Source organism: Heterocephalus glaber, unplaced genomic scaffold (genome assembly GCF_053883595.1).
Source record: "Heterocephalus glaber isolate CG9 unplaced genomic scaffold, H.glaber_assembly_v1.0 deba00001608, whole genome shotgun sequence".
Lineage (NCBI taxonomy): Eukaryota > Metazoa > Chordata > Mammalia > Rodentia > Bathyergidae > Heterocephalus > Heterocephalus glaber.
Genome location: NW_028258379.1, coordinates 36,970,112 through 36,994,142, shown reverse-complemented (window position 1 = coordinate 36,994,142; position 24,031 = coordinate 36,970,112). Strand labels below are relative to the sequence as shown.

General features: G+C 55.5%; 1 long non-coding RNA gene across 1 annotated transcript; it reads right to left on the bottom strand.

The window, feature by feature from the left end:
- Nucleotides 1-13,490: 13,490 nt before the first annotated feature.
- LOC147822830 (uncharacterized) lies at nucleotides 13,491-15,747 on the bottom strand. The gene is made up of 3 exons (XR_015444974.1): nucleotides 15,307-15,747; nucleotides 14,998-15,113; nucleotides 13,491-14,545 (listed from the first exon to the last, which is right to left on the bottom strand). It is a non-coding gene; the product is annotated as an uncharacterized LOC147822830 (long non-coding RNA).
- Between the last annotated feature and the right edge of the window lie 8,284 nt (nucleotides 15,748-24,031).

Sequence of the window (24,031 nt, the reverse complement as noted above, 5' to 3'; positions counted from 1 at the left end):
TTGCTGCCCACAGCCACACCTTCGTTCCTCACATGGCACTGGGCTTCTGTGGTCCGCCTGCCTCTCACTGAGCCCTCCTCCGGCTGTCCTGTCCCCCAGGCCCGGGGACAGCTTCTCCAGCTTCTCCTTCTCCTCCCCAGCTCATGCCGCTCCTCTGCATGGAACCCCCTCCCGATCCACGTGTCCCAGCCTCCCACCCCTCTGTTCAGGTCCAGGCCCACCTCCTCAGGCAGCCTGGCTATTCCTGCAGGGACTGCCTCCCTCTCTCCAGCGTCCAGCTCTGCAGCCCTCCTGCTCTCCCTCCTCCTCCTCCTCCTCCTCTTCCTCCTCTGCCTCCTCCTCTGTGCCCCTTTGCATTCTCTGTGCCACTGTGGCCGGAGTGGGCATTCTCTCCTCCACTGGTCATCGAGCCACTCACAGAGCAGCAACAGTGACAGCTGGAAGCCAGCGTCGGGAGAGAGGAGGTCACAACCCAGGTGAGCAGCTGAGTTGCAGGCAGGCAAGGATGAGGCAGGGCTGCAGGAAGGAGGGAAACAACGGGTCTCTCCATCCCTCTCCTTCGCCTTCGCTGGCCGGCTGTGCTTCCTATCTCTGGACCTTCTACATCCTCGCGGCAGGAGACATGTCATGCACAGGGATTGCCTACCTGGCTCGATGCTCACAGGGGACTGTGGCTAAAGGAAGTTATGCAAAAACAGGCTGCCCCAGCACAGCCCTGGGGAATGGAAGGGGTTTCTAGGGATGGAGTCGGGGTGGGCAGATCCAAGTGCTCACCAACACCTTGCAGGCCCAGGCCCCGCCAGGGGCCCAGGAGTGGGCGAGGGTGGGTGCAGTGGGCTGGCCTGAGAGCAGCTGGGGCTGGGACTTCCTGCCACCGAGCCTTGCCTTTAACCTTCAGGACGATCCTTGCACAGAGGAGAGATGCCCCTGTTCACTGGAGGTCATGCAGCCGATAATACTCCGCCAGAACCCCTGAGGGTGCAGGGCGACCCAGGCGCAAGGCCCCCAGCCCTGAAAGGAGAGGGAGGCTCAGGGAGGCGAAACGCCGGCCCGAGCCACGTGGCTGTGGGTGCCGGCCCAGACCCGGGCCAGGACGCTGGTTTCCTGGCCTTGGCCCGGCAGGTGTCAGGGCCCAGGTTGCGCTCTCCGTGCTGTGCCTTCAGGACCTGGAGGGCTGTGGAGCTGCCCGGAGGAGCAGGGAGAGCTCCCTGCGGCTCAGGGTCGAGGTGGAGCTGTCCTTGGAATTCTTATTTCTACTGCCCTAGAGTTTTCTCTGCCTCCGTATGTTAGGAAGAAAGAAAACAATTTAACGACAACAACACAGAGAAACTTAGATCATTTTTAAAAAATACAAAAAAGTCTGACTTATGTGAAATTTAATTTAATTTATTTTTATACCAGCAGCTGTCAGTTCAAAGAACAACAACAAAGTAGCCATCTGTGCTTAATTTCATCAATCCACTGTCGGCGGTCACGTGAGCGTGGCTTTGGACCGAGGTAGAGCACGTGGCCGCATCCCAGCCCCCAGGCCCTCTGTCCAGGCGGGAAGGGGGTGGGGCCGCGCTCGGAGCGAGGAGCCCAGCACGGGCACCGGGCGCGCAGGCGCGTGTCTCCGCGGGAGACGCAGACAGCTCCAGACGCCGCAGCTCCCACCTCTTGTCCTTTGATGAGTTTTGCCCCATGCTGGTGAGTGGGCTTTTCTGCCTTGCTGAACAGATGGGGAAACTGAGTCTCAGAAGCTTCCTCCCATGCTGATAACAGATTCAGACCTGGTTTGTTCCCCTCTCAAATTCCGGTTCTCCTTGCCACAAAATGAGGCCCCCTGAGCTTGATGCTAAGGCAAAAGACACCCTGGGGGCCTGAGGAGCTCTGCTGCTGGACTCTTAACTCTCGCGAGGCTTGGACAGGGCCTCCCCCCCCAGTCGCGGGGCGGAGCAGCTCGCTGGCTGAGGTACACCACAGCTCTCGGCCTCACTGCAGAAGAGGTGGTCAGCGTGGCTGTGTCCCCCCCCCCTCCGCCGCCCCCCGGCTCCCTTCCCAGGCAGCAGCCCAGCACCCCCAGGCCTGGAAGCGCTGCTTCCTCGGGGAGTGCAGGGCAGGTGGCCATTGCTCTCCTTCCCAGCCACCGCCCGGACCAGGAGCTAGCTCCACTCCCAGTCATAGAGTCCTTCGAGGCCGGGCAAGGCCGTCCCTCATCTCATCCAAACCGCTAGAAATTCAGTCTGGAAGAGCCCTAGCTGGCAGTGCTGGCCTTGGGACCTCAGGTACCTGCCAGGCCTCCGACAGCCTGAGGGCTGGGGCTGGGACAGGCTCGACCTTTGCTGTCCTGTAAGGCCAGCTTGTCACCCATCGCTGCAGCCTGGTCTCTCTGAAGCAGCCTGGAGTTTGGGGGGTTTCCCGGGACCCTATTTCTTTGCATTTCAGGGAACAAACTCTGGTCTCGAGCTGACCCCTTGCCATGCAGAGTAGGGAGAGTACAACCCTGCAAAATCCACTTTTACTCCCGGCAACAAAAGGCCCAAACTCTCAAAATGAAACCAAAAACATCTCCAGCAAGGAGCCCTGGGCAAATGAAGCTTTACGTACTGCGGAATCAAAAGAAGAAGACTGAGCAAGTCAGAATCATTCAAATAGAGATCAAGAAAGTCACATTTTTCGATTTGCCATATTAAAGAGAAGGGGGAAAGACGCCAATTGGCTCATCATCTTCTCATTAAATAACAGATGGCGGCTGAGTCACTGCTCCCGGCAGTCAGGACGCTGCTGGTCTCCTGGCTCCTTGCTTGGGCCAGCCACTTGGGACGGGAGGGGGTGGCCGTGGGGGGCAGCGGAGGAGTAAGCCGCCCTCCATCTGCCTCCATCCAGCCCCCTACTTGCCTACAGCCCCCATCCCGAAGACCCCGAGAGCCTGGCCACCCCTTCTCTGGTCACGAAAACAAGTGGTCCTGAGCATCACTGGTGTCTGTGTCCATGGAGGCCCAGCCTGGCCAGGAACAGGTGCTCCGAGTCCTGTGGGGAACCGGGGCTCCGGGCTCCATGTAGAGCTTGGGCAGGGATTCTTCTCCCTCAGGACCACTAGGCAGGCCTCCCCGAGTCCCAGGCTGGAACCTGCTCCCTCCCACTGATGGCCTTCCCCTGGGGCCCTTCTTTGTCTTCCCTCCCACCCAGTGACCCAGGGTCCTTCCGCCCCTCCCTCCATCCCCCGAGCACACGTGCTTATCAGGCACCTGCCACCTGCCAGGCCCACGGCAGGCAGGGTCCCTTCCCTGCAGGAGCTGGGGTCCACCACCAGAGATGGCATTTCTGGTCACCAGACGGTCACTCGCTTGTCCCTCTCTGGCCCACTGGCTCTCTTCATTGTTGCTTCTGGGGACTCGACGGCAGAGCCCCTGCTGCGGTCATTTTGGGGGAGCAGCATGTTTCAGGCCTTGTCCGTGTGGAGGGTTTGGCTGGCTGCCACCTGCTGCAGAGCAGTTTCCGCGGCTGCTGTGTCCCCCGGGCAGGGTGGGCGAGGCTATGCCGTGCTGGGCTGGGGACTTTGAACGAAGTCCCTTTGGAAGGACTGGTTTGGCCTGAGTGGGATTCCCACCCCACACTTCCTGATCTTCCTTGGGTGTTCCAGGCCAATCCAGCCCAGAGGCCTTGTGTTCACAGGATACGAGGCCACCCTGTGACCACAGTGCATACCGGGACTGGAGTTTCTGGAGGACCAATATGGCGCTGCTGTGCCCAACTGCTAGCTCCTCTCTCATGACAATGGTGTGACACCTGGGCCCACCCAGCCAGATGAAATCTACCTGGGCTCAGGAGACCCATGGGGCTCCTTTATCAGGCTCCTACTGTCTTTTTGCTTTATTAACTTTATGTTTATTAGTCCACGTTTGCAGTATGTGGTGATTCCCTTCCTGGTGGGGGTTGGTCCATGCACAAAATACATCTCGGTTGTTTTGACTTCCCCTTCTCCTGCCCTCCCTCCTTCTGTGGTCCCCCGTCCTCCAAGCGCCGTAGAGAAACTGGCTCCCTCAACCCTGGTTTCTGGGGCAGTGCTGGAGTCCGACGGGTCCCGCTGTGTACAAGTTCTCTCTGGGCCGTGGGGAGCAGCCCTGTGGCTGGGTGTGGTGAGGATGAACCTCTATCCCAGAGGGCCAGCCTGGGCACTGTGCTCGCCATCCTGAACAGGGGCCTCCAGGCCTCAGGCGCCCACAGTGGGATGTTGAGGGGGGCTGGGTGCCTGAGCCTGCTGTAGGCACCCATTGGTGCAATTGTTGCTGCTTTTCTATGGCAGTGCTCTTGCCTGCTGAGCTGGCACGGTGGGGCATGTGCACCACACTGCCCGTCATCAGTTGGAAGCAGGCCTTCCGCACCCCTGCCCGAGAGTGCCTGGCTGCCGTGACCTTCACAGACTCTTACCGTCTGGAGGATGAATTATGAAATTCTTTGCATTTTTTTGTGCAACAACATCTGGCCTCACGGCTGCACGGCCCCTGATGAATGGGCATCAGGGTCTTCTTCCTGTCCGCCCTCCCTGTTCAGAGTTTCCACCTGTTTGAGATCAATATTCTCCAGTGTAAATCGTGACATGTCTCTCATTGTGCCGGGTCCAGCTTCTCTCCAGACAGCTCCGCAGGGCACAGGTTGGCTGGGGGACAGGCAGGAACAGGCACGTCCTGCTGGCCTGGGCTGCAGAATGGTTTCCCAGGCCGGCGCCAAGCCCTGGGCACGCTGTTTCCCAGCTTTCTCCCATCACATGGACGTCCCACAGGCACTGCCACTCAGCAGGTCCTGGGGCTCACCACAGACAACTGGGCATGTCCAGAGAACTCGCCCCCACTTCCAAACCTGCTCCCCCCAGCTTTCTTTGAAGCTCCCCAGCCCCTGACAGTCACTCAACTGCAAAACCCACATACCTGCAACCCTCAGTGGGTGAGCTGTGTGCACAACCTCAAACGCCACCCAGAGCTGCCCCTCTCAATCTGCATCCCTGCTGCTTCTTGGAAAGACAGTGGGAAGAGCTCTGCTTCCCCTGAGTCCAGTCTCTAAGCCACCCTTCTCCCGACAGCCACAGGATCCAAGTGTCCGTGGTGTAAGTCTAGCACTTCCACTCCTCTCTGACTTTATTTCCCTGGCAATGAAGCCTTCCCACCCAGGGATGCTCACAAATCCCCAGAGCCTGACCAGCCTTCTTCAATGCCCTCACCCCTGCTCCTGCACTGGCCCCTTCGCGGCTCTCCATTAAGGGTGCCCCCTCCACCATCTTTGTCTGAGAACTTTCAGTGACTGATTTCCAGCCTCCGTTCTTTTCAGACTCAAATGTTTCTTCTGTATTTTATAAATGTGCCTGGTACAGTAGTCCCCCCCCTTACTTGAAGTTTCCCTTTCTGAAGTTTCAGTTACTCAATTGCTGTGGCTTGTCTCTAGATGTTCCCCTAAAGCCTCATGCTCTCACGGGTGGAGATTTTCAAAAGTGGTTGGATCTAGGGTGTGAGAATATGGATTAAGGGTGTTTGATAACTGTGTTAATCCACTGATTGGTTAGCGTAGTTCTAGGTGTGGATAATGGGAAGGCCCATTCTGAGTGTGGATGGCATTAACCAATGGGCTTGTAGCCTGGATGGGATAAAAGGGAAAGGGAGGCTTTCTGCTGCTACTTCCTGCCTGCTCTGCCATGGACTCTTTCTCCTTTACTACACCACTCTGCCTTGGAGCCAGACAACGATGGACTGAATCCTCTACAAACCATGAGCTGAAAAAAAACTTTCCTCCTTTAACCTGTGGGTGTCAAGTACCTTGTCCTAGCAATGAGAAAGTAACTAACACACCAACTCTAATCTGAAAATATTAAATAGGAGATTGCAGAGATACACAGTTTAGACTGTGCACTGTTCTGAATAGCATAGAGAAATCTCATGTGGTCCCACTCCAACCTGCCTAGACAGGAAATAGTTTGTCCAATGTATCCACACTGTGTATGCTACCCATCCAATGCCATCATAGCACCATGATCCAGCCACACCTGAAGCAGGTGGTCCTCTTCTTGTGAATGGTCAGAAGGCCAGCAGCAGCCTAGTGCTACATCACATGCCCACCTTGTTCCCCTCCATTACCTCAGCACACAGGCACCATATCATCCCACCTTGTCACTAAAGAAGGGAAGCATCATACACTTAGGTTTTTGAGAGACAGAGAGAGAGCACAGGCACATAACTTTAATACACTTTATTGTTAAATTTTACTGTTATCTTTGTTTTTAATCTCTTAACAATAATGTGTAAGTTAAACTTTATCATAGGTATGTATATTTAGGAAAAAAATCCTATATATACTGGGTATGATAAAATATGGTGAATGTTTAAATTAAAAACTTTATTGCAGGAAAAGATACATTACAATTAATCCATCTTGCTTTCAACACACTGATCCTATTTTACTTGGCATTTTCTGAAGTAGTTCTGGAAGTCGTCTTTTCCAAGGATCTTTAGTTGCACTATCATGGCTGCCTTGACATCCTGAATCAGTTCCAAAGACTGACCTTTCATGGTCATTTTGACTTAGGGAAAGAGCCAGCAGTCACACAGTGCCTGATCTGGTGAATAAGAGCAGATCACAGTGTTTTATGAGCCTGCCTTCCTGCTGGATAACATTCGGCAAGAGTACTCACAGTATTTTTAAAATCCTATCTCATAAAAACACTCATGAAGGAGGACTTCCAGAACTGCTTCAGAAAGTGGCAAGAACAATGGATAAATGTGTTCAAAGTGATTCTGAGGGGGGTTAATGGCAGCTTGTCTTTTACTGTAATAATTTTAAAAATTTAAACCTTCACTGTAGTTTCCAATCAAAAATATACACATTTGGTACCATCTGAAGATTCAGGGCCCCTTTGGGGGTCCTTCCTTCCCTCCTTTTTCATGGTGCTGGGGATGGAACCCAGGGTCTCATGCATGCTAGACAAGCTCTCTATGGTTGGGGTGCACGCCCCGCTGTTGGAATTTCTCCTACATGAAATATCAACACCTGGCTGCACATAGTCAGCTTTGTGTATGGCAGCAGCTGATGTTACCCTACACTAAAGTCCACAGACTGTAGCCTGTGGGTTGAAGCCAGCCCTGGCCTGTTTTTATCCGTCCGGTTTTATTGGAACCCATGCCCTCGTGTCTGTATACCGTCTGTGGCCACCATCATACTGCAATGGCAGAGGTGAGTAGCAGTGACAGAGACCCCAGAAGCTGTAAATATTTGCTCTGTGGATGTTGACAGAGAAGTTTACTGACCAAGGCTTTAACCAGTAGCTTGCCTAGGGTATTTACTGGCGGGTTTGATTTCTCTGCCTGGGTGAACCCTCCCAACCGCGAGTCATCTAAGCCATCTGCCTAATGTGCCCGGCGACACAGGTCAAAGGACACACGGGCAGACTGTTGTCCTTGCAGGGCGAGTGAGCACCTGATGATTGAACCAGAAAATGAGTCCGCTTCATCCATCCTGACCCGGTCAGCCTGGACCTCCGGTGACTCACTCGAGGCGGGGTCTGAAATCTCCTGGGGAAGAGACTGAGCCTTCTTCCCCTCCATCTCTGGCCTCTCACTCACAGAGGCTGGGGCAGCAGCTGGGCACACCGGGTTCCTCTCTGGAGTGGCAATGCCAGGCTGAGACGTAAGTGGCAGAAGGGTCTGGAACAGATGGGACAGGGGAGCCCCATGGCTGCCCGTGACTGCGGTTTGTGTGGGTAAGAAGGTTGCAGGTACTCGACCCAGGGTGTGTGTGCGTGTGTGTGTGCATGTGTGCGCATGTGTGTAGTGGGTGATTGCACGGCTCTGGGCCTATATTAGTGCAGGAAACAGTGTGACCTGGAAATTACATGCATTCACTCAACAAGGAGGGCGGTGGTGCTGGCAGCAGCCTTTGGGGTCTATGTGGGGCGCCCTGGGGAACAGTTAGAAGTGGATCTGTCCCTGCTCTCCAGTCTCCAAGGTAGGGTAATGGCTTAGGTCACAGAGAGCTCAGCAACCCCCATCCCCACTAGAAACCCATGCTGGGAGGGGGGTCTACTAGATGAAATCTTGAGGTAATAACTGATTTGGTCTCTGGGTTGGCTATTTTCCCCCCAGTACTGGGGAATCAAACTCAGGACCTTGTGCTTTGCCAGGCAGGCACAGTGCCACTGAGCTAAGTCCTTGGGCCTCCTTTTTTTTTTTTCCATGCTGGAACTTGAACCCAGAGCTGCCTCACTGAGCTACATCTCCAAACCCCTCCTTTCTGATTTTGAGACAGGGTCTTGCTAAGTCAGGAAGTTGCCCAGGCTGGGTTTGAACTTATGATCCTCCTGCCTCAGCCTCCCAGAGTGCTGGGGCTACAGGCCTGAACACCAGGGATCTGTGGGATTTTGTAACTGCTCATGGGTCCTGAGAGCACAGCCACTTGCTGTCCCCTTGCTGCCTGGCCCAGGATTCGCAATGAGTGTCCATTCATCCCTCCCAGTGTGCAGTCCTTCCCGGCCTGCCTGCTGCCCGGGTGGGAGTCCTGGTGTTGCCAGGCAGCCTGGAGCTGAAGGTCTCCGAGCAGAGCTGATCTCAGGCCAGGCAGGTAGAAGAGGGCGGGGTGGTCCGAGGCCCAGCTGGGCAGTGTCGGAGGGACAATGTCAGGGGCGAATGGAACCTTTCCTTTTGTGCAGTCAACTCTCTGGATCCATGTACGTTTTCTAAATGCCCCTCACTGTTGTGGCCCCTGATTTCCTTTGGGAAACACTCACCCACCCGTCCCCACCTGGAATGCAGGGGCCTGGCTGTCTGTGCTGTGCCACCTGGGGTGGAGGAGCTCCTCCTGACTGGGAAGCCTTCCCTCTGCCATCTGACCCTGCCCATCTGACAGCTCCCAGGTGCTGCTCTGCACCCCCTGCCTCATCCCAGGCCCATCTCACAGAAGTCCTCAGAGGCCAGGGTCAGCCCACTGCAGTGAGACCTGAGGAGTCCACAGCGAGTGTCTCGTCCCAGGACAGAGCTTGGGTTCAGCTGTGCAGGGCTCAAGAAGGCGACGGGGCAGAGGCGTAGGGTGCTGTCTGTCCACCTCCCTAAAACCCTTGGGGTCCAGGCGAGGTGGGTCAGACGCATGAGTGAGCCCCAGCCAAGGTGGGCAAGACAGAGCCGCCACGAAGCATCCGGGCATCAGCGAGGTGCTCGGGGTAGAGCAAAGCCCCGCACAGCGGTGCCACCCAGGGTGCTGCAGGTGCGGCACAGCGCCCTCCGAGCTCAGACGACGGCCTGCAGTGTAGGTGGTGCGGGTGTTGGAGGTGCATGGTCCCAGAGCTCTAAGCCGGCCCTGGAAGGAGGACACAGGAGTCTGGAGCCCCGCCACTTCCCCGGGCCGTGGAGGCCCAGGTGAGGCCATACCTGGTCACAGCAACACTGCTGCTTGAGCTGTAAGAAGACCTGGGGGCCGTGCACTGGGTCAGCCTGGTGCTGGAGCCGTGGGAGACAGAGGGGGGGAGAAGGGCTCCCCCAGGCTGCAGGCTGGGCTGGGCCACGTCTCTGTGCTGTCCAGAATCCTCACCTGCACCTGGCAAAGCTCCCAGCTGGCCCTGAGGGCATGGGGGTCAGCGGCCACTTGCACTGGGACTGGGAGGACACAGAGGGAGACGGGGACTTAGGTTTGGAAACAGCTGTCCTCCCACCTCCCGTCTCCTCTCTGCAGACAGCTGCAGCTCACAGCACCAGGGCACTGTGAGATCCGCTCGTCCTGGCCAGATGGGGACACAGCATGACCCACCCAGACTCCCGGGCGGGCAGGGTCTGGCCCTGGGGCACTGGTCCCCGGCACCACTCGGAGGAGGCCTTCAGGCCCTTGGCCAGTGCTCTTCAGGACAGACGAACCTGCTGCCGTCACCCTGGCCCACCTTTGCCTCCCCGTGCCTGGGGGGCCCCTGGGCCACCTTGCTTTTCTGTGCTGTCCTCCTCTGTGAGTCCGGCGCTGGGCCCAGGGTCAGGCAAGCCTCAAATGCGACAGTCCTCAGAGCCCCTTGGGCCCTGCCCGCTGGGAGCCGGTCCCGCTGTCCCCGGGGCGAATCATCCCCCACATCGTCCAGCCAAAGGGCAGCAGGGGTCGCCCCGACTTGGAGCCAGGACCTCCCAATAGCAGGCCCCACGCCCAGGCCACGCCCCTCTCTGGCCTCCATCTCCTGAGTACAGTGAGGCCGTGCGGGCACACACATGTGCACACGGGGACCTCTCCGTGCCCTTCAGCTTGCCTCCCTGGGGTAGCTGCATTCATCGCTAGCCGCTCCTGGGCAAACCTGGCCAGGTCACCACCACTCTTTTGGGGAGACGGGCACTGAGGGACTCAGGGCCGTGACACTGGGACCGAGCCGCCCCTTCCGCAACCACCTGAGGCTTTGGATTCCAGCCGCTCAGGGCGGAGAGGAGCACACAGCTCCTCAGAGAGCAAATGAGCCTGAAGCTAAGCCCACCCCTGGGTCCTGGGCTCCCCTTCCTTACCGATATCTCCCTCTTGCTGTCCAGGAGCACCGGGCCAGGAGGACTCAGCCCTGGGCCCTGTGGGTCTGACTCAGGCTCGCCCCTGGATGCTGAGGGTCTTCCCAACAGCTGTGAGGGAAGGAGGGCCCACAGCTGAATCCTGGGACCTTGGCTCCAGCTTTTGAGATCATCTTATTGTACCAGGGAGGCTGAGTCAGGCAGGTTCCCCCAACAAGGCCTCTCAAGAGACTCAGGGTCCCTTGGAAAGGTCTGTTGATCTTCGTGTCTTCCCTTGGCAGAAGCCCCTGAGATTTTCTCCCTCCCACTGACCTCAGACTGGGCTATCTCAGCGTCCTGATTTTTTGTTTCTTTTTTCCAGTACAAGGGATCAACTTGGGTACCACAGTTGCCAGGCAGGCACAGCGCAGCTGAGCTACATCCCTGGCTCTGCATCTTGGTTTTTAGCTCACACATTGTATTTCCTAGTTTCTTCTGCAACAAAGTGAATAGCTTCCTGCCAAGAAGTAGAAGCAAGAATGTCCTATGGGACTTCAGAGAAGTCATATATAAAATGTAGGTGCATCTTAGGCTGAGGCAGAAAGGTTGAAAGTTTGAGCTCTGCCTGGTCAACTAACAACTTAGCGAGACCCTGTCTCAAAAAAAAAAAAAAAAATATATATATATATACATATAAAGGCTGGGGATGTAACTCAGTGCAAAAGTCCTGAGGTTAGTGTCCAGTACTGAAAAAAAAAAAGTAGGTGCATTTTCCTCTTTTCTACTATCTGGAGCCTGGACCTAGAGGCTGATTGTAATCTCTGGCACTTTGGCAGCACTTTTAGGTTGTGAGTGTCACACATTAGCAACGGTGGCCCAAAAAGCTAGAAAGAGCCCAGGTTCTGGATGACCCTAGGTCCCTCACATCAGTCCTGTATTTCCTTCTTCCAGATCTCTTTGAAGTGAAAGAGAAAGACATTTCTCTTGTGTTTGAGTCACAGCTATTTTGGGTTTTCAGTCACACATGGTCTTATCTGATGCACCAAGCATTGGTTTCTAACCAGAGAGTGGCTCCGAGGGTGTGCAGACAGACCTCAGAGGTGACAGGCCCGTCTCCTGTAAGGAACACACAGATCCTGTGTACCTTGCTTAAGAACGGGAGACAAGAGTTACAATCTGTTAATCCCATCTGCTTTTCCTAAGAGGGAAACATAGATACCTGGTGGTGAGGAAATTCCGGGCGGGATCGAGGGGCCCTTCCCAGATTCTCCCAGGACAGGGATGGGGAAGACACAGGGAGGAGAAGCCAGGGTAGTTAGCACTGACAGCACTGACAGCGTTTGGAGTTTTGGAGCTCATTTTCCTTCCTTAGAACCACACCAACCCTGCTCCTCCTGCTGGTACCGAGTCCTGCCCGGGCCAACACTGGCGGCACATTTTACAGACAGTGAGCTGGAGGCTCAGGGGGTGGTGCTGGCCTGGCTGCGGGTGCTGAGGCAGCGCCGCCACCTCGTGTTCTGTGAATGGAGGAACAGGCAAGTGTCAGGCAGTCACGTGTCCACGGTTTCCACCCCCCAACACGCTTATCATGGACAAACCTCATATACTGAGTTTTACTTTGGAAAGCACATTGGTCATTAGAAAACTACTGATTAAAACCATTATCCTCTAAGCCAGGTGAGGTGTCCTGTCATCCCAGCACTTGGGAGGCTGAGGCAGGAGGATCTCTGAGAGTTTGAGGACAGCCTAGGCTACAAAGTGAGTTCAAGGCTACCTTGAACTACATAGAGGGACTCTGTCTCAAAAAGAAAAGAAAAGAAAAAGAAAAAAAATCACCCTTCAAAGTAGCAAGTGTTTCAGAAAAGGACAGAGAGGGCCGGGGATTTAGCTCAGTGGTTTCACTGCCTGCTGCGCAAGTGCAAGGACCTGAGTTCGATCCCTGATACCAAAAAAAAAGGAAAGGACAGAGAAAGTTCGGAAGTGAGAAAAGTCAGGGAAGGCTTCCTGGAGGAGGGGGCCTTGGTTAAAGCCCAGAAATAACCCAGAGCTGAGATGAAGCCATGTTTTCTGGAGGAAACAGAGAGGTTGTTTGGTTTTCATTTGGTATCAGGACTCGAACTCGGGTCCTTATGCTTGCAGAGCAGGCAGCAGAACTACTGAGGTAAATCCCCGGCCCTGAAACGGAGAGGTTGTGATGGGAGGAAGGTGGGGGCCAGGAGGCCCACGGGAGAGGAGAAGGTTCTAAGGAAGGAAGCAGCACAGGAAGCAGAAAGACATGGCTGGGGTGTGTGTGTGCGTGCACGCGAGCATGTGTGTGCAAATGTGTGTGTGTCCTTCATGCACACGAGCGAGGCAGAGGTATTAGGCTAATCCAATGAAAAAGCAACTAAGAGTTGTAGTATACATTAAGTAGACTCTGATCCAAGGCAAAAGAGAAAGATCACTTGAGTGGAATAAAAATACAACTACAACATGCGGGGAATACAACCTAAGCTTTATCAGCAGGACTTAGAAACTGCTGGAGCTATAGGAACCCCTTGCCTGGGGCGTTTGTGCACATCATTTAAAAGCAATAAAAGACGGACAGAACACAGTGGCAGGATCGCGTCTTCCTGTGACACTCCTGAGGGCTGACTAAGCTTCAAGCCCCTGTGCAACACTTATCAGGGCCCGGACGGACGAACTCATAAAATGTCCCCAAATGTAAACCTCCCAGTTCGAGGTTTTCTGATCAAAAGACAATCACACAAGTAATTATGTTTTTACAAGTCTACTTAATAGATATCGGAGCAGGGAAGAACAAACCAAAATGTATAGAATTTTTGGAACGTCACAACAATAAAAACACTGTGCAGGAGAACAAAGCTATCATTTGAGGATTAAATGCACTGTTTATTAAAGAGAAAGCTAGGGCCAGGGATGTAGCTCAGGGGCACCCTCACCTGCGGCACAAGCACAAGGTCCTGAGTTTGATCCCTGATCCCCCCCCCCCCGCCCAAAAAAAGAGAGAGAAAGCTAAACTGTGTGTTATTTAAGCACTCTGCTCGACAAATTAAAGGAATCTTTTTTTTTTGTACCAGGGATCAAACATGGGTCCTTGCGCTTGCCGGCGCCAGAACTACTGAGCTAAATCCCCAGCCCTATCGACAAATTAGAAAAGGAGAAGAAAGCAGCCTCAATAAGGTGAAGAGGGAAAAGCCAAACTTGATGAGGCAGAAAACAGCTGACTTGAAAAGTAAAGGATCCAATGTATATGAGCAGCCTGCACGAAAGCCACTGTGTGGCTGACGTGCGCTTGGAGAGCTAAACAAAACCACAACAGGAGAGCAACTGCAGCAGTCTGGTGACTCTAGTTAAACAAGAAGTTACAAGAGATCAGTAACACAAGGCAGAGAATATAACTGCTGATTCTTGGTTTACAAAAAGAGTCACATACACGTGTATGCACAAACACAAAATTATGTCAATACTTGAAAGTCTCAATAAAAACAGGCAGTTATCCGGAACACTACAGGTTATCAAAAATCTTGACATCATATGAAAACTTTCAACCGTCACAGAACACACTGACACTTTTACATTAATATTTCAAGAGAAGGTTGCAGGCCAGGTAGTTTTATTTAGAACACTCTGAACAGATTACATATATCTATGTACACAAAGCATAACTCCAAGGCATAGGAGAGAGGCAAAACTACCCAAATAATTTCACACAATTTTATCCCCCAAATAAAATGATCGATCCATCTCACTTATGAACACAGATGTAAACATTCAAAATGAAATGCAAGTCAAATTCAGTAGCATGCTCACAATTCATTAAAGTCCAGTGGGCTTTGTCTGAGAAAGGTTAAGAGTGGCTTCTTGTCAAGAAAACATCTATTAGTGCAAGAAATCTCACGGAGAGAAATCTCATGGAGAGAAATCTCATGGATAGATGGCATAAGAAGAAGCACGTGGCCAGCGTGATGGCACACACCTGTGATCTCAACACTTGTGAGGCTGAGGCAGGAGGATCACTGAGAGTTCAAGGCCAGCCTGGGCTACGTAGTGAGTTCAAGGCCATCACGAACTATACAATGAGACTGTCTCCAAAAGAAAAAAGTAAATAAATAAAAATACCCTTCAACATGAGACTCTTCACTACGCTGGCCCTCAATGGGGTTTTCTCACTAACCCGCCATGGGCCTACCCTGCCACCCATCCATTACATTCTCTCCCCCACCAGGATTTTAGACACTCACTTCCCCTCCTATATCTTCACTTTCTCCCCCGACCTATAGCTCCTTCCCACACATACTTTTTCAGTTTTTAAAAACTCTTCTTCCCTTTTAATTATTGTGTGCATTTGCGACACATTGCAAACACTCCCGTGGCAGGGAGCTGGTCCCTGTGCATATGGCGTCTCCAGGGTTCTTACTTCCCTCCCTCTGTCTGCCCCAGGACTGAGATAAACGGAAGACCCGAACACGAGCCCCTGCTGTGCCCTGGCTGCCCTCCCACGGAGCCCCAGCCGTCCTTCTCCCTGACAGGTCACCTCGAAGAGCCGTGCACTTTCCTGGACGGACGTCCTCCTGGAAGTCACTGCCCAGCCGTGTGGCGTCTTCCCATCCCGTCACGCGTGACATGGTGCCCTGGGGCTGCAGCTCCGTCCTGGAGGTGGTAGAGTGGGAGTGTGCGTGAGTGGCGTCCTGCTCAGGCTACTGCTCTGCTCCCACCCGCGACCAGGGACTCAGGCTCCTCCTTCCAGCTTTCCCTGCTACAGTGACGAAGACGAGGCTACCCCCGTCCGTCTCCCCAAGTGTGACCATGTCACGGAGTCTCCCGGGAGCTGTCTGTGACCGACCCACTCTGGAGAGGACAGGTTGGACCCTCAGAGCTGGTGCTGGAAGAGCAGGTCTCAGGGGTGCAGTGGGGCTGGAGGGGGCTCCCCCAGCACCAGTCCCGCGCTTCCTTCCTGCGCTGTCCCTTGCCTGGGCCTGCAGCCCTGTCTCCTGAGCCATGGTCATGCGACTGCCAGCAGGTGCTGTCCTCAGACAGGCTTGAAAGTCCCCATCGCCCTGGAGCGCATCCAGCAGGGCCCTGCCAAGAACCTTCCAAATGTTCCCGGGAAAAGGCCAGACCTGTTCTCTGGCTCCGAGGCTGGCCAGACACCACCTCTTACACGCCTCGGGGAAATAAAACGCGGAGGTGACAAGCAGCTTGGAGGAGTTGAAATGTCAGCGCGACACCCTGAAACCTCCGCTGAGCAGGGAGCTCAGCTCTGGTAAAGGTGCCCAGAAGGCAAACTGCTAGATAGGAGCGAGGGAGGCTCCCGGCTGGGTTCTCGCAGCCAGGAGCTCGGGAAGAAGGGCTGGGTGCCAGGAGCCCACCCGATCCCAGGCGCGCCAGCCAGCGCCTAGCGCCTCTCTCCCCCACCAGGCTCCAGGCGTGCCAGACACTTGTGGCTTGGTGCTCCTGTGTCACCTCAGGGTCCCTCCCATGCCCTGTGCCAGGACAGGCCTCTCTCTACTTGCTGTCTCCGGTGCCCACGGGCAGACGTCTTGTCTGCACTTCTGTTCCAGGAACCTGGCTGGGGCCTGGGGGAGGCAGGGGCTCGGTCAGTGCCTGCCCGTGAGCTACCCTTCTGGGCCAGGATTCTGGGTGCACCCATGGCCAAGCCCCTCGGCTCCCCTGGAGGAGGGGCCCCAGCGTGAGCTCTGGGACTGCACAGAAAACCCACCTGTGTGCAGATGGCCACGTGGGTGTGTCTGCATGTGCGGGTGTGTGCCTATGTGTGTGCGGGCCCTGCACACTGAGCCCTGCTGGAAAGCAGGGGAGATCCCCTGGGGCCGGTAATGGCCGTGCTAACCCGACACCCAGCTGGTGCCACCAGCCACCCTCCCTGCCGTGTCCAGTTCGGGTCGAAATCATCACGTCTGAAAAGCTGGAGCAGCAGCCGGGGTCCCTGTGGCAGAGTGAGCTGTAAAAGCCATCTACCGGCATGGAGGCGGGTCAGCCTCCTGTTTTAATCCTCCTGAACCCCAAAGGTTAGTGACACCTGCACATCCTCCAGATGTCCCCACAGGGCTCGTCCTCATGAGGCAGTGGCCCAGTGACACGATGCTCCCAGCTCTGTGTCTCCTCCTGCATTAGAACCTCCCGCTGCAGCAGCCTTCAGAAAGCCACGGCCCCTGGATGAACTCGGGGAAATGAACATTCAGCAAAGGAAAGGAACATGACAAATGACAAGGTCAGGCAGGGTCAGATTGGGTTTTTTTAGCAGTACTAGGAATTGAACTCAGGACCTTCATACTGAGCCACATCCCCAGTTCTTTTTTTAAAAATTAGTTTTTATTTTGAGACAGGGTCTCACTAATTTGCTGAGTTGTCCAGGCTGAGCTGCTGAGCTCCAACTTGCAGTCAGTCCTCCTGACTCAGCCTCCCAGAGAGTTCTGGGAAGCACTGGAAATTTAAACCCAAGTTCATGGAGCCCCTGAAGAGGAGGAAGAGCAGCAGCGGGGGAGAGGGAGCAGTGAGGCAGGACCTGCCAGCCAGACACAGGAGGAGGGAGGCCAGGCAGGTAGAGGGGTGTCCCGTAACAAGTGGGAGTCATCAATGGTTTTTGAGCAAGTGAGGCCAGGGTCTTTCAGCACGTCTTAGGGAACTTAGATCTAACCTCTGCCCGGGGATGGGGCCGCGGGATGGTGAGACTCCCTCTGGCCTGTGTCACTTTCCTCCTGCCCCCTTCAGCAAGGGCCAGAGAGGCGTGGCTGACATCCGGTCTTGGAAATCCACGCTCTCCCATTTCCTCGCCACCAACCGGCACCCGTAGCAGGATCAGGAGCACCTCAGGTACACGGGTGACGTCGCAAACTTGGCTCGCATTGGACGAATGGACGGAGGTCTGTCCTCCTGCCTGTTTCCCCCGAGCTCGACACCGGCCACCAGATGTGCTGGGTCCCCCCTCGGAGCCACTGAGCTCGGCTCCACAGGGGAGGCACTGGCACTGGGGAGCAAGCCGGAGAGGTGGCCGGCCCAGGGTACCTGTGTGGAGGACAGGGTGCGGCCGGTGCTGCTCACACTTAGCCTTGGGCTGAGCAGGCATGGCCAGGCGAGCGTGTCCTCAGGGCCTGGGGACGCGGGCACAGCCACTGGGTGCTCTTCATGCCCCTGGCCAAGGGCATCTGGGCTTTGGAAGCCCTGGGAAGGGCGCTCAGGGCAGCTCAGTGGTGTGGGGACCCTGAGTTCAGTTCCCAGTATTACAAAAACTCTGAAGTTTTAAAAATTTCCATTTTTCTCGGTGCATATTTGCAGCACATAATGACATTCTTCTCGGGGAGTTGGGCATGTACATAACACACTTCTTTCTGCATCCCTTTCTCTTCACTCCATCTCTTTGTGTTCCCTTTGCAAAAGGTCTGCTTCCCTATTTCCTTTGTCTATCTTTTATTTTGCTCTGTAATTTATTTATACTCTGAGTTTCTCGAACAAGAGATAACAAGCCATAGCTAAGCTTGTGAGTCTGATTTATCTCACCTAACATTATGGTCTCAGGATGCATCCATTTTCCTACAAATGACTCGAGTATCCTTCTTCATGGCAGAGTAGTACTCCATTGTCTGTAAATACCATGTCCATGAATTAGTTATCATGATTTGATCCAGCTATTCCTCTTCTAGGTATCTTCCCAAAAAAGTTAGTGATACCTTTTTCTTTCTTTCTTCTTTTGGTACCGGGGATCGAACTCAGGACCTTGCGCTTGTGAGACAGGTGGCGGAAACACTGAGCTAAACCCCCGGCACAGTGATACCTTTTTCTAATCCTCATCAGGACCTCAGGCACCCGAGATCGGATCCAGGGGACCTGCAGTGTGCCCCATGCTCAGAGTGGCCCAGTGTGCTCTTTGCAGAATGTGTTCTGGAACGTTCCTCAGGCACCTGTACCCCAGGCTGCACTGGACCCTCTGTGCGCCATGCCCATTCCTGGATGCACACAACTGTAATCAAGTTTAATTTACGGATCAGGTGCAGGGAGAGATCAACAATAACAAATGCAGTAGAACAATAATGATATGTTGTAATACAATTTATTTTAACAGTTATGAATTAGTTCTAGAATTTTCCATGTCATAGTTTGGGACCAGGCTGACCTCAGTAACAGAAACTGCGGAAAATGAAATCTTGGATGAGAGGGGACCGCTGTATGCATCTCAGGCCTCCTGTGAACCCCTGCACCCGGGGTCCAGCACAACATGAATGAGGTGCTTCTATGGAACCCGTGTCCTCCACCACTGATCGCATTCCTGAGTCCTGTATTTGAATAGAAAAGAAAATTATATGATTTTTTGCAAATATTTGAACATCCATAATGTTCCAGTCTGACTCGCTTCATGAGAAAGGGGTCTCTCTCCTGTTCCCTGGGATGGCGTGGAGTGAGGCTGTGTGTGCCCATATTGCAGACGGGCACACAGAGGCCGGCACCCAGGCCTGTGTGGCTCTGGGGCTGGGCCCCTCAGGTCCCGGGCAGCTGCCAGGCCACCTGCCTTGTCCAGAACAGTGTCGGCCTGGAGCACAGCACAGGAGGGGCGGGTAAGGGTTTGTTGAGTTAAACCACCCTGCAGTGTGTGTGCGTAACTGAGCATCATGTTGTGCCCTGTAAATCTATACGATTATTATTTGTCAGTTAAAAAAAGTATATTTTAAAAATGTACTGAGTAAACATCCTTCCTTGTACGTTTACACTGAACAGAAGGGCATTGTAGTGACCAGCAACCATTCCTAGGAACGAAGTCGGGCTGGAGGTGATGGGAATGAACTTGAGAGTTGGTGCAACTTTCTCAATTAGCTGTTTTGTTTGTTTGTTTTTTATTTTTTGAGACAGGGTCTTGCTATGTAGTCTGGGCTGGTCTTGAACTTTCGGTGATCCTCCTGCCTCAGCCTCCACAGTGCTGGGATTACTGGCGTGCGCCACCATGCCTGGCTTAGCTTTTTTCTTTTTAATAAAGGAGAAAGCAATGTGTTTCCCATTCCACAAGCACAGCGGGTACAGACAGGGTCAGGACTCTGGGCCGAGGTGATACCTCTGAAGCAGATGCGGAGACCCCAGGCTCTGCGAGATTCCTGGTCCTGCCCCTGCTTACTGACCCAGCTTGTGCGGCACACTTGGACCCTACCGCCTGGGGCTGCCAGAGCCCGGGGCCACCAACCCACTGGACCAGAGGCTGTCAGCTGCCCCGGGTGGCCCGCAAGAGTGGGGGCTTCCTCTCAGGTGCAGCTGGAGGGCACTGGGGGGCAGTCAAGGGACCACTAGGGCCACTCAGAAACCTGCCAGAGCCCATGGCCCCCGGGCATAGCCTCCAGCTACACTGGGAGGCTCCCGTCCTCGGACACCAGTGCTGGGACCCCCCAGCTTCCAGACATACTGAGAGCAGCAGCAGGAGCAGCAGCCCACACTAGGCTAATTCTTGTACTGAATTGTGCCCATTTCACAGATGGCGATGCCGAGCCCAGGAAGCTAAGTCCAGCACACACAGGAGCTCGAATGAGGGGTGCATGGTCTTCAATGGTCCCCATTCGTGGCAGCGGTGATGGGGCACAGGGGAGGACAAGTTGGGGCCGCTCAACAGCCAGTGTCCCCCCAGGAAAGGCTCGGGGTTGTTGGGAGCGGTAGCGGAGCTCTTGAGCTTCCACAGCCGAGCGGGGTTGGGGTGCTGAACCCCGGGTTCCGTGGGGCGGAACAGGGAGGCAGGCTCCAACCCCCACACCTCACCGGAACAATTCCACACATGCGGCAGCCCGGCTGGGGCAGTGGGTGTCTCCTGGACCTCCCTTCAATGCTTTCTTCTGCCCCGGAGTGCAGGCGAGAAATGGGGGTGCCCGTGAGGGAGAGCGCGCCCCTGCGGGAGACCCCTTCACAGCGCCGCCAGCAGCCTTCTGTCGGGGCCTCAGCCTCCCCAAGCGGGAGGCTGCTGTCCAGAACCTCAGAAGGAGCGGGAAACCAGAGCCCTGGGGGCGCTGCCGAACCCCATCCATGTAGGAGCAGGGCCTGCGGAAAGTCAGTCTGAAAGTCAGTCAGCATCGGACATGTTGCTAGGAGACGCAGCTCCGGCCACAGCCCCCTGGGTGGGCTCCAGCAACGGGCACGCGGAACATCAGCTCCTGCCCTTAAGGAGTCACAGACAGGAGGGAGGCAGACACAGGCGGGACAGGGGAGCTCGTGGCCACAAGGCAAGGGCGCGGCCTGGGGATGGCAGAGGGCGGCTTGGTTAGGGGCAGCCTGGGTAAGCTGGAACCCGTCAGAGCGGAAGAGGTGGTGGAGCTGTGTTTTTGTTCATGTGCATTTGAGATTTTTTGGTATTGTTTGTTTTTTGAGACAGTCTCACTGTGTAATCCAGGCTGGGCTTGAACTTGCAGCGATCCTCCTGCCTCGGCCTCCTGAGTGCTGAGATCACAGGTGTGGGGCACCGTGCCTGGCTGAGATGTTTCCACACAAAGACGCTGAGGAGGAGTTTGGGGCAGAGGAGTTTTGCCCAAGACCTCCCGGGTGGTGATGGGTCCAGGAGATCTGCTCATGGTCAGAGGCCCTGTGCAGGCATCTGGAGCCACTCTGATTCCTGAGGGGACTTCCAGGCCACCAGGCCAGGGTGACACTCCGGACTTCTGGGTAAGAAGGGTTCATTCCTGGTAGGACCTGGGGTTCAGAGGTCTCGGCTGGCTGGAGGGCAGAGCAGTGGGTCCCAGCTCCTCCTGCAGCTGGAGGTCCAGGCCCTCCTGCCCTGGCCTCTCCAGGTGCCCCAGGAGGAGGTGAGGGACAGGCCTGGATTCTGCAGCTGGTCAGGGACCCACAGGCAGCCCGCAGGTGACTTCAGGGGGATGGGGGAGTGGGGCCCGGGGCAGTGCCACCTGCTGCACCAGCTCCCTGGCTGGCTGACTGGGGTCCTCTGCCCTGGGAAGAGGGCCAGGTGCAGGCCACATGGGCCGCGACGGTCGGGTGGTAGCAGGGACAATTCCCCAGAGGGGGAGGCTCCTCTCTGTGGCCACCTGGGGGCTCTGAGCCTGGACTTTGACCGAGACCGGGCTGTGGCCTCCTGGTGAACCGTGGCAGGGCAGGGCTGAGTGGTGGCCCCACGGGGGTGCGCCCAGGCGAGGTGCCCCAGTCCCTGGAAGAATTGCCCATCAGCCATCTGCTGCGTCAGGGGCAACCTGGTCCTCCCTCCCTCCTGGGTCGGGGCCAGGGCCACAGGCACCATCCTGGGAGGAAGTAGAGGCAGAGCCCCGGGGCCGGGCGGTGGAGGTGAGAACCGCTGGGCACAGGGGCGTTTTCTCACCTCCGCCCCAGAAGCTAGGCTGGCCAGGCCCTGGGGTGGGGCGCTCCTCTGCAGGCCTCTGCACAGCTCCCCAAGCCACACTGCAGCTGTTCCAGGCTCCCCCTGCCATCCCGCACCCCTAAGAGGCCATCTGACCCCTCTGGGGCAGACCCACCTGTCCCCTTTGGCCATTCAACTCAGCTGACTGGGGATCCCCCTTGACCCCTTCGGGGAGGTCTCCATGCCCCCTGCAAGGCTCCGGCACCACCCACCCTCTAGGTGCCACTGCAGGGACCTGGAGGCAGGACCCGGCTTTAGCAGCTGAAAGAGGCGCCCCCTGGTGGCAAGACCTGCAGCGTGGTAGCAGCGCCCTGTGCCCCACCCACGCGGGAAGATGGGGTTCCTCGGGGAGGGAGAGGACAGAGGGGATTTACCTGAGGTCCAGTTTTGTGTGTTCCCCGGAAATGCCATTCCCACAGTCACAGGTCAGCCCTTGTCATAAAGGTTTGCACAGAATGCAATTCCCCTGGGCGTCACAAGCCCCCAAATTACTTTTTAGAAAAGTAAAAGAATGGAATGTTCCCAGAAAATACTTCCCAGGGATCCCTCCTCTGTCAGGCTTTGTCCACGGAGCCAGCGTTGGGGTCCCTCAGAGGCCCACAGCCCACTGGGGGTGATGTGTCCCTGACAGGCCTTTCAGGGAGCATTCTGGACAGTGATCCACAACGCAGTCCTCAGTGGGACAGGTGGGAAGCATCGCGGACCCCATCTCGGTGAGGAGACGGGTTCAGAGAGGTGCGTTCCCATATGGAGGACTGGACATGAAGATTGGACGACACACAGCTTGGGAAGGGCAGGAGACAGGGCTTCTCCACACGCCATCTGCAGACTCCTGAGATAGCCTGCCGGCTCCCTCTGCACTGTGACGTCACTGTGAGCACAGAGCACCACTGTGGCGAGAAAGTACACTTTGCTCTGGAGCCATGGTACCGACGAGCACAAGACAGTGGACGCAGCAGCAGTGATGGAAAGGGACAGGCTGAGCCGCTGCGGGGTCGCTGCTTCATCTCCAGCTTCACTATTCGATAATTGTCCTTCTGGTTTCCAAACCCTGCCCTATGAACCGGGGACCTGGGCCTTTGGTGACTGTGATGGGTGTGCAGACCAGCTGGACGTGGCTCTGTCCCCACCCCACCACCTCTCCCTTTCCCTCCAAGTAACATCTCTTTGAACCCCTTGGGGAAAAGCCAGGGCAGCTGCAGATGCCAGTCTCCTACACTGACCACAGCTTCCCTTTGCAGAGGCTACTGAAGACGTGGTGTTCCTCTAGGTGGCAGCCACCATGGGTGACACTCACGGAGTGTGCAGGTGCAGGGCCATCCCTGGCACACCTCTTGGCATGGGACAGCTGGCTCTGTTTGCCTCGTCCAGCCCAGCAGGCCTGGTCCTGGTTCCCTTTTCTCCCAAGTGGCCACTGTCTCGGGCAGGGAAGCCACAAAAGAACTCAGCTCTTACAGCCTTGGATGTGACCACTCTGCCACTGCTTGCCACCCTGTTCTCTTGCCTTTCCCAGAGAGGCCTGGCTGGAGCAGATCAGCACACCCACTGTCCAAAGAGGTGACCAGCAGGAGAGAGAAGTGTGAGCAGCTGGGCGGGAGGAAGTGACCTCTTCCTGCCAACCCACAGCTTGGTGCCGGCTGTGGTTGCCTGGGTGGGAGGTGGGGCTGGGATGATGGCCCGCCCGAGTCCTCATTGGATGTCCAGTCCCAGGCCAGTGTGGATTGCAGGGACCTTTAAAACACTTCTTCAGTTTTAACAGACACAGTAAGTGTACATATGTGTGGGGTGCAGTGCGACATTCGTACACATGTGCACGGTGCCATGACCTCAGATACGTATCGTTTCCTTGTCCCGGGGCGCTGGAAACCCTCACCACCAGCTATCCTGCAGTAAACAATTGCTGCCGAGCACAGTTGGCTGCCGTGCCATAGGAAGTAGAAGTTATTCCTCCTAGGCCGCTAACAATCCTCCCTCCACTGGGCCCACACCTATCCCAGCCTCTGGCAACCACCACTGTTCTGTACTCTGCTTCTGTGAGATCAACTTGAATGTGTGAGATTTGTCTCTCTGTGCCTGGCTTATTTCTCCTAGGTGATGTCCTTCAGCTCTCTCCATATTGATGCAGAAGTCAGGATTCTGGTTTTTTAAAATTTTTATGGCTGAATAATATCCCATCATGTGGATAGACCACATTTTCTTTATCCCTTCCCCTGTGGGTGGACAC